Below are 9673 nucleotides of genomic sequence, written 5' to 3'. Positions count from 1 at the left end.
TGTCAAATCCAAATTTAAGTTAATGGTTTTGCTTTAAAACAAAGTGTTCCACCAATTGCCTTGTGTGTGACGTCATTTGGACATCTCATGATCTTGCTCTGTCCTCGTGGGTGGAATATTTGATATCTTCGTTATCTTGTCCCTCATGACTTTGTCAAATACTTATAAAGAGCTATAGATTTCACAAAATATGTGTATATTTTAAGTCTTTCTTAACAAACCTGACGCTTCACTCTCTCTTGACTGAAATTAAAGAGCAACACTTACTTTTTAAAATCCAACATCCAGTCTATGATACTGACTGTAATGAGCCCTGACACCAAATTTTAGTCCATCTGTTCATTTGGCTTCCCAATATGGCCGCCCATATGTTGTGGGTCTTTGTATCATACTGTGAATTAACCTGGCAAACACTGTGATTCACCTCATGATATGATTATTCTGAACAAATTATGGAGCTTTAACTTATCTTGACATTAATATCTATCTCTATCTTCTCCGGGAACCATCACCTTATCGTGGTGGAGAGGTTTGTGTGTCCCTATGAACCTGAGGGCTGTGTTGTCTGGAGCTTTGTGCTCCTGGTAGGGTCTCCCAAGGCAAAGTGGTCTCAGGTGAGGGGCCAGACAAAGAATGGTTCAAAAACCCTATGAAAAAACGAGGTAGAGATGATGTGACCCTGCCCGGAGGAAGCCCAGGGCCCCCGTCTGGAGCCAGGCCCAGATGGAGGGCCCGTCAGCGAGCGCCTGGTGGCCGGGTTTGCCACGGAGCCCGGCCGGGCACAGCCCGAAAAAGCTACGTGGCACCTCTCTCTCCAACCCATGGGCCCACCACCTGTGGGAGGAACCGCTGGGGTCGGGTGCGCTGCCACATGGGTGGCAGTGAAGGTCAGGGGCCTCGACGGACCAGACCCGGGCAGCAGACGCTGGCTCTGGGGACGTGGAACGTCACCTCTCTGTGGGGGAAGGAACCGGAACTTGTGCGGGAGGTGGAGCGCTACCAGTTGGATCTGGTGGGGCTTACCTCTACGCACAGTCTCGGTTCTGGAACCATACTCCTGGATAGGGGTTGGACTCTTTTCTTCTCCGGAGTTGCCCAGGGTGTGAGGCGCCGGGCGGGTGTGGGGATACTCACAAGCCCCCGGCTGAGCGCCGCTACGTTGGAGTTTACCCCGGTGGACGAGAGGGTCGCCTCCCTACGCCTGCGGGTTGTGGGGGGGAAAACTCTGACTGTTGTTTGTGCGTATGCACCAAACAAGAGCTCGGAGTATTCGGCCTTCTTGGAGACCTTGAATGGAGTCCTGTATGGGGCTCCAGTGGGGGACTCCATAGTTCTGCTGGGGGACTTCAACGCGCACGTGGGCAATGATGGAGACACATGGAGAGGCGTGATTGGGAGGAACGGCCTCCCTAATCTAAACCAGAGTGGTTGTTTGTTGTTGGACTTCTGTGCTAGTCATGGATTGTCTATAACGAACACCATGTTCGAACATAGGGATGCTCATAAGTGTACTTGGTACCAGAGCACCCTAGGCCAAAGGTCAATGATCGATTTTATAATCGTTTCATCTGATCTGAGGCCGTATGTTTTGGACACTCGGGTGAAGAGAGGGGCAGAGCTGTCAACTGATCACCATCTGGTGGTGAGTTGGGTCAGAGGGTGGGGGAAGACTCTGGACAGACCTGGTAAACCCAAACGGGTAGTGCGGGTGAACTGGGAACGTCTGGAGGAGGCCCCTGTCCGACAGACTTTCAACTCACACCTCCGGCGGAGCTTTTCGTGCATGACCCTGTGGAGGCTGGGGGCATTGAACCCGAGTGGACAATGTTCAAAGTTTCCATTGCTGAAGCTGCGGCGGGGAGCTGTGGTCTTAGGGTCTTAGGTGCCTCAAGGGGCGGCAACCCACGAACACCGTGGTGGACACCGGTGGTCAGGGAAGCCGTCCGACTGAAGAAGGAGTCTTTCTGGGATATGTTATCCCAGGGGACTCCGGAGGCAGTTGCAAGGTACCGAAGGGCCCGAAGGGCTGCAGCCTCTGCCGTGAAAGAGGCAAAGCAGCGGGTGTGGGAGAAGTTCGGAGAAGACATGGAGAAGGACTTTCGGTCGGCACCAAGGTGCTTCTGGAAAACCGTTTGCCACCTCAGGAGGGGGAAGCGGGGAACCATCCAAGCTGTGTACAGTAAGGATGGGACGCTGCTGACCTCAACTGAGGAGGTAATAGGGCGGTGGAAGGAGCACTTTGAGGAACTCCTAAATCCGACTAATACGCCCTCTATGGTAGAGGCAGAGCTGGAGGATGATGGGGGATTGTCGTCAATTTCCCTGGTGGAAGTTGCTGAGGTAGTTAAACAACTCCACAGTGGCAAAGCCCCAGGGATTGATGAGATCCGTCCAGAAATGCTTAAAGCTCTGGGTGTGGAGGGGTTGTCTTGGTTGACACGCCTCTTCAACATTGCGTGGAAGTCGGGGACGGTGCCTAAGGAGTGGCAGACCGGGGTGGTGGTTCCCCTTTTCAAAAAGGGGGACCAGAGGGTGTGTGCCAATTACAGGGGTATCACACTTCTCAGCCTCCCCGGTAAAGTCTACTCCAAGGTGCTGGAAAGGAGGGTTCGGTCGATAGTCGAACCTCAGGTTGAAGAGGAACAATGCGGATTCCGTCCTGGTCGTGGAACAACGGACCAGATCTTTACTCTCGCAAGGATCCTGGAGGGAGCCTGGGAGTATGCCCAACCGGTCTACATGTGCTTTGTGGATCTGGAGAAGGCGTATGACCGGGTCCCCCGGGAGACACTGTGGGAGGTGCTGCGGGAGTATGGGGTGAGGGGGTCCCTTCTCAGGGCCATCCAATCTCTGTACGACCAAAGCGAGAGCTGTGTCCGGGTTCTCGGCAGTAAGTCGGACTCGTTTCAGGTGAGAGTTGGCCTCCGCCAGGGCTGCACTTTGTCACCAATCCTGTTTGTAGTATTTATGGACAGGATATCGAGGCGTAGTCGGGGTGGAGAGGGGTTGCAGTTTGATGAGCTGGGGATCTCATCGCTGCTTTTTGCAGATGATGTGGTCCTGATGGCATCGTCGGCCTGTGACCTTCAGCACTCACTGGATCGGTTCGCAGCCGAGTGTGAAGCGGCTGGGATGAGGATCAGCACCTCTAAATCTGAGGCCATGGTTCTCAGCAGGAAACCGATGGAGTGCCTTCTCCAGGTAGGGAATGAGTCTTTACTCCAAGTGAAGGAGTTCAAGTACCTTGGAGTCTTGTTCGCGAGTGAGGGAACAATGGAGCGGGAGATTGGTCAGAGAATCGGCGCAGCGGGTGTGGTATTACACTCAATTTATCGCACCGTTGTGACGAAAAGAGAGCTGAGCCAGAAGGCAAAGCTCTCAATCTACCGGTCAGTTTTCGTTCCTACCCTCACCTATGGTCATGAAGGCTGGGTCATGACCGAAAGAACGAGATCCAGGGTACAAGCGGCCGAAATGGGTTTCCTCAGGAGGGTGGCTGGCGTCTCCCTTAGAGATAGGGTGAGAAGCTCAGTCATCCGTGAGGAGCTCGGAGTAGAGCCGCTGCTCCTTCGCGTCGAAAGGAGCCAGTTGAGGTGGTTCGGGCATCTGGTAAGGATGCCCCCTGGGCGCCTCCCTAGGGAGGTTTTCCAGGCACGTCCAGCTGGGAGGAGGCCTCGGGGAAGACCCAGGACTAGGTGGAGGGATTATATCTCCAACCTGGCCTGGGAACGCCTCGGGATCCCCCAGCTGGTTAATGTGGCTCGGGAAAGGGAAGTTTGGGGTCCCCTGCTGGAGCTGCTACCCCCGCGACCCGTTACCGGATAAGCGGAAGAAGATGGATGGATGGATGGATGGACATTAATATACTGTATGAGTTTAAGATTTTGATCAATATTTTTATATTAAGAATAGACCAAAATGACTACAAGTAACTCGTAATGTGTTGCTTGGTAAACCCAAAGACAATTAACACCTGACTGTACAGCGTCTATTTGCAGTTTTTAAGCATATTTTATGTCATTGCAACTTTAATGTTTTGGTTTAGTCTCACTGCTCTCATCAACTTCTACTCCAGATGCAGCAGGCAGCTGTTTGAAGCAAATGCTGAAATACACCATCTGCTAAGCGTCAAACGGCAAACACAGTTGGAGACTAGCTGGTGGACAAAGTGGAGCATTTAACAGCTAAAGAGACAGATATTGTCCTCAGGAGTTGGTGGAGACCAAAAACTGAGATAAAAGAGAATGAATATTAGACTTACATTCATCAAATGCTGGATTCTGCTGGATGCGTAAATAGGCACCTGTTTGCTAGCACATTAGCCATAAAGACTTTATAAGGTGAAAACATGTCAGTTTTGTGTTTACAGCTTGTTCCACTCTGCCCAAGTGACCAAAAATAAAAGTACATTTTAAAATCACATCTCTTAAGTATTATTCAAAATTATGTTTTACCTTCATATTCCAAAATTTGTTTGTACTAGTACAGTGCCCGTTGAAAATGTGCCTGTTTTTAACGGGCCGATTGCTTGGCCTGTGGTATTGCTGCTTGTAGAATTCATCAACACCAAATTGTACCCCAAAATTACTTACAGAAGGACCCCAAACCACTTCATATGCAACTCCCCTGTATACCCTACTACTAACTTACTGATTTAGCTGACAGAGAACGTTGCAGATTCAGAATGTAATCACAAAATATCAGAATGACAATGTGGAGTAATCAGACATTAGCCTCATGGACTCATGGCAGTGCGCTACCCACCTGGCCCATTATGAGAACCAATCAGCCTCTATCTGCGTTCATCAACCACCAGAACCGGACTGTGTGTGTGTGTGTTTGTGTGTGTGTGTGTGTGTGTGTGTGTGTGTGTGTGTGTATGTGGGCTTGTTTAACTATATTTGTGGGGTCCAAAAACCGAGAGTCCAGTATACTTGTGGGGTCCCGACAGCTTTGTGGGGCCAAAATGCTGGACCCCACAAGTTTAAAGGGCTGTTTGAGGGTTAAGACTTGGTTGTAGGATTAGGGTTAGAATTAGGTTATGGTTAGGGTGAGGGTAAGCGTTAAGGTTAGGCATTTAGTTGTGATGGTTAAGGTTAAGGTAAGGGGCTAGGGAATGCATTATGTCAATGACGGGTCCCCACAAAGATAGTGCCACAAACCTGTGTGTGTGTGTGTGTGTGTGTGTGTGTGTGTGTGTGTGTGTGTGCAGAGAGAGAGAGTGAGAGAGAGAGAGAGAGAGAGAGAGAGAGAGATGGTGTTGTCTCGTGTCGTATGATCGTTAATGAATTTAACATTTCAGCAGAGGTGTTAATTTCCATACAGGTTTAGTGGCTTGACAGTTAACGGTGAAGTAGGGGATTTGATTCGCGGGGGTATTTTGGCAACGGTAATGTTATTCGTTAGCAGTATACTTAATTAACCCGGGGTGAGTCTGATGAAAAGTGCTGTGTCTGCCCGGTTCAGCTCTAAGATTTTCTCGCATTGCACAGCGCTGTGAAGGAATAATCTCCGAGATTACTTTATGTTCTGCCTCTGGTTAGAAGTGGTGAATGTAGGCTACAGCTCACAGCAACGTAATACTACATAGTGTCTGGCTTTTGTTTGATATTTAGTGTTGGCAAATGGCTTTTTGTTTCCTCTTAGCGAAAAAATGACACGATGAAGAGTAGCGCCTTTTTTTCGCCAACCTTATTCCACACAACAGTCGCGATGTTCCTTTCAGCTAACGTTATCTGCTCGTGCTCCAGGAAAGTGAAGAAAAGTAAGTTTGGTATATCCAGCAGTCATGTAGCTAACGTTGGAAGCAGGAAAAGAGTCAAAGGCGGTAACAGCCCCCCCCACCCCCTGGCTGTTTTAAAGCGTTCTGCATGTGGCGTCTGCGTGTGGTGTGCAGGTTTTGTGGGTCTGAGGTGTATTTCACATTTTAGCTGCCAAAGCTCAGTCAGTGAGCAGTGTGAGAGGGGGAGTGGCCAGCGGCTAGAGCGGCAAAAGCCAATGTGTGCTTCTTTTACCGATATATATTTAACGATATCTTTTGCATTTCTAATCCAAAGAATGTTAAACTTGGCACAGCACTTACTCGTGCTCGTAGCAAGACACCTGTCAAGTTTTAAATCCATCGGACTAACGGTTCTAGAGATATGCGCATAACACACACCCACACACACAAACACACACACACACGCACGCACGCACGCACGCACACACACGTTCCTGCAATTTATAGATAGATCTAAGAGCCCAAAGAAACCTGAATTGTATTTTCAGTTTCACTTTACCTTAATGACCTTACAATCAGAGTCAGTGGAATGTGTTTTGGGTAAGTGAGTTCACAGCACTTACAACATCATATTTTATAATACAGAAAACAGCAGGAGTAAAATATAATCCTGCATTCATAAAACTAAAATGAAACCTTCAAAAATGTTTGCATGCTAAGACAAGTCTCCTCAATATGGCTATGGCCTTTGCTTTATCTACATAAAATACACTTTAAATTATCCTTGAAGCACTAGAGCACACTTTGTTTAAGGTGATCACTGCCTTTGAAGGAATGAGTCGGAAAAGGTGCCAAGTCAGCCGTCTTCCACAGCGTTCAATCCAAAAGTCAGAGTTTACCTTACAAGTTGTCTGTTTGTGGAGCGACGTGTCCCTTGTGTTTCCAATTTGGAAAACATGCTTACTTTCATTTGGACCCCGATGCTCTTGTCAATGTAAATTAGGTAAGACTCTCGGGCCAATCAATGCAGACATGAGAAAGGATTCACTCTGTACACCCCAGGGACTCATCAATGACAGGAGTCTGTTTCTCCAGAGAGTGAGCTGGCATGTGGGGGGAGCTGCTATGAATTGCAAATGTGAAACTACTGACTTGCCTGCTATGCAAACTCCATGATGCATTGTAGCACACTTGGGAATATGTGCCTATTGCACAAAGCAAGGTCTTACTGCACAATGAGTACTTGTTCCCTGAAAATGCCCATTCAGTGAGAATAGACTCAAAACCCTGCATCTGCTCTAAAAACAGACGTGATCTGCAGACCTGGAGGATTCGTCGTGACTCTGTGATGCACCTTTAACCCTAGAGGGAGCTAGTATCTTTATATTCCAACGAGTATTCAGCCTGAACTTTCACTCTGCTATATAAAGGGTAATGGGTACACAATGTTATTTTTGTTCTATAGTGTTTAAAGTTCAATTAGGGACCCAGTGTGTACCGACTTGAGTCATTAGACATGATGCTAGTGTGCTCTGTGAAGAGTACTTTCAGACTTATGATTAATTCAGTTGATGGAGAAGTTTGATGTTCTCGCTCATTTCCCTCCTCTCTTAGTTTAAGCTCAAGGGTTATTATTAAGTTTCCTGTGCGGATTTAAAATGCTCACAAGTTGTCAAAACCTTTCAGTGCATCCTTTTGCACACTTGTAGTAATCGTTGCCATGCGTTTTTCCTCAGCAGTAATTTAAGAGTGCCTGCCATGATGCTTTAAGTCATTTCTGTAAATGCAACAAAGGCAAACAGCAGGCGATATAAAGGAATAGTTTGACATTCTGGGAAATATGCTTTTTCAGTTAAATGTGAAGCTACGGAAGCAGCTGGTTTGCTTAGCTTAGTATAAAGTTTGGAAAAAGGGGGAAACAGCTAGCCTGGGTCTGTCTAAAGATAACAAAATCCACCGACCAATTAACCTTTTATACCTAGAGTATTTACCAAAGTGTAAAACAACAATTTTCTGTCTATGTGCTGGGGACCAGTGCAAGGCAACCAGTGGAGATTCCATGAAGTTACTGTTCCCACCCCAGAAATAGTCAGGCACATAACCCCCTGTAAATTGGTGTTAATACATGGATTATACGGAATACACAAACAGAAATTACTGATAAATTAGTGCACTTTAGACGTGCTAGTTTGCAGATTTTGTGTGGACAGAGCCAGGCTAGCTCTTTCCCTTCTGTTTCCAGTCTTTATGCTAAGCTAAACTAATCTGCTGCTTTTGGTAGTTTCATGTTTACCATATACAGACATTAGATAGTGGTATCAATCTTCTCTCTGAGCAAGATACCGTTTCCAAATGTCTAACTTTTCCTTTAAATAATGGAGCATTATATAAACATTAAATGAGGATAAAGGTGCCATCTTAAACCTAAATATCCACTGTGCATGCTTTTTAGTTCTACAGCACTTCATTTATCTGTCTCTGCTCATGTCAGGTCATTGAGGTCCATTATCCGTCGGCAGTTGATGATGAGCTGTGAGTGCCTGGCTGGAGTTTAGTGTCATATGCTTCTTCATTGTGTGTGACATGTGGGTCACAGCCCTCCGGTCCAGCACCTGAATTATTGAACAGGTTCTGTTGAACTGACCTGACGGTGACCTGAAGCAGTGGCACAGTGTGAGAGGTGCAGAGTCTAACTGAATCTTTCTCCCTACAGGCCATAAGGCACAGGGCATGATGGGAGGGTATTAGTGAGAACATATAAAAAAATCATCAGTTACAACTAGTAGCAGAGCAGGGTTGGCTAAGGATAAGAATGTGGAGTGATTTTCAGACATATTTATTGCATGCATGTTTGCAGCTGATTATCAAACAGTGAAAGAGCAAAGCCACTGACTGTGTGTGTGTGTGTGTGTGTGTGTGTGTGTGTGTGTGTGTGTGTGTGTGTGTGTGTGTGTCCTGTAATCCTGCAAAATAACAAAGACACAGCATTGTCAATTTTCAGAAAGTCAAGTTTGTTCAATGTCAAGCAACACAACAACAAAGGAAAGAAGAAAAAAATACAACAATTCAAGCTACATAAAGACATGAAGTGGGAACATAACAAGAAATGCAAAGCTACAGAGCTTACTCTCCTCCAAAAGAGATCTGAAGACCAGTATGTACATGTAAGGATAGCTGCTGGGAGGTAATGGTAGTCCTTGCGCTAATGGGAAGGCTATTCTGCTGAGAAGTTGCTACTGTTAAAGATGAAAAAGTAGCTGAAGCCTCCCCTCTGTCTCTACGGTGCCATAAATCTCAAAACGTCACTCACAGCATCCTCCAAAAGAGATAGTTTACACCAAACAGATGAAACTGTCATATGATTACACCAAATACAGCTTGCTCCCCTTTTGTTGTACATTTTCTCCAATAAAAGTGGCAAAAATCAGTAATGTATGCAAATATGTTCTATGTGTGTTAACATGTTTTAAACAAAACAGCAGGAAGAGTACAGCTTCCCTTTTCTTGTATAGCACTGACAGCTTCAGACAAGACATCTACCTTTTCTTCATTCCCTGTTGGTGCTTCTCTCCCACATGTTGTCCCTGAAAAGACGGGAACTGGTCTTTTCATAAGGCAGGAGGGTTCCATTTTAAGTTGTATCTTGAAAATAATCATTTTCTTGACGGGCAGCTGCCTTCACTCTAAAGCGTGAGAGAGCAGCGAGTGTCATCTCAATTTATGACTTTGTGTACTTTGTCGCCGTTCCCTCGAGACCTGGGTTTTTCTTTTCCTATCTGACCTCAAAATCCCAAAGAAAAATGGAGATCTTTGTTTGCAAACACATACATAGAATAGTTTAGTGTCATGTCTTTTTAGCAACCTGTCTAACACCAACCAATTTTCCACTTCCATAGGCTACAGCTGAAAGGCGTGTTCTCAACAAGCCTGTTAAACAGAAAGTGAATTCCT

The sequence above is a fragment of the Sander lucioperca genome, chromosome 9 (assembly GCF_008315115.2).
Source record: "Sander lucioperca isolate FBNREF2018 chromosome 9, SLUC_FBN_1.2, whole genome shotgun sequence".
NCBI lineage: Eukaryota > Metazoa > Chordata > Actinopteri > Perciformes > Percidae > Sander > Sander lucioperca.
Note: the sequence above shows the minus strand (reverse complement) of the source record.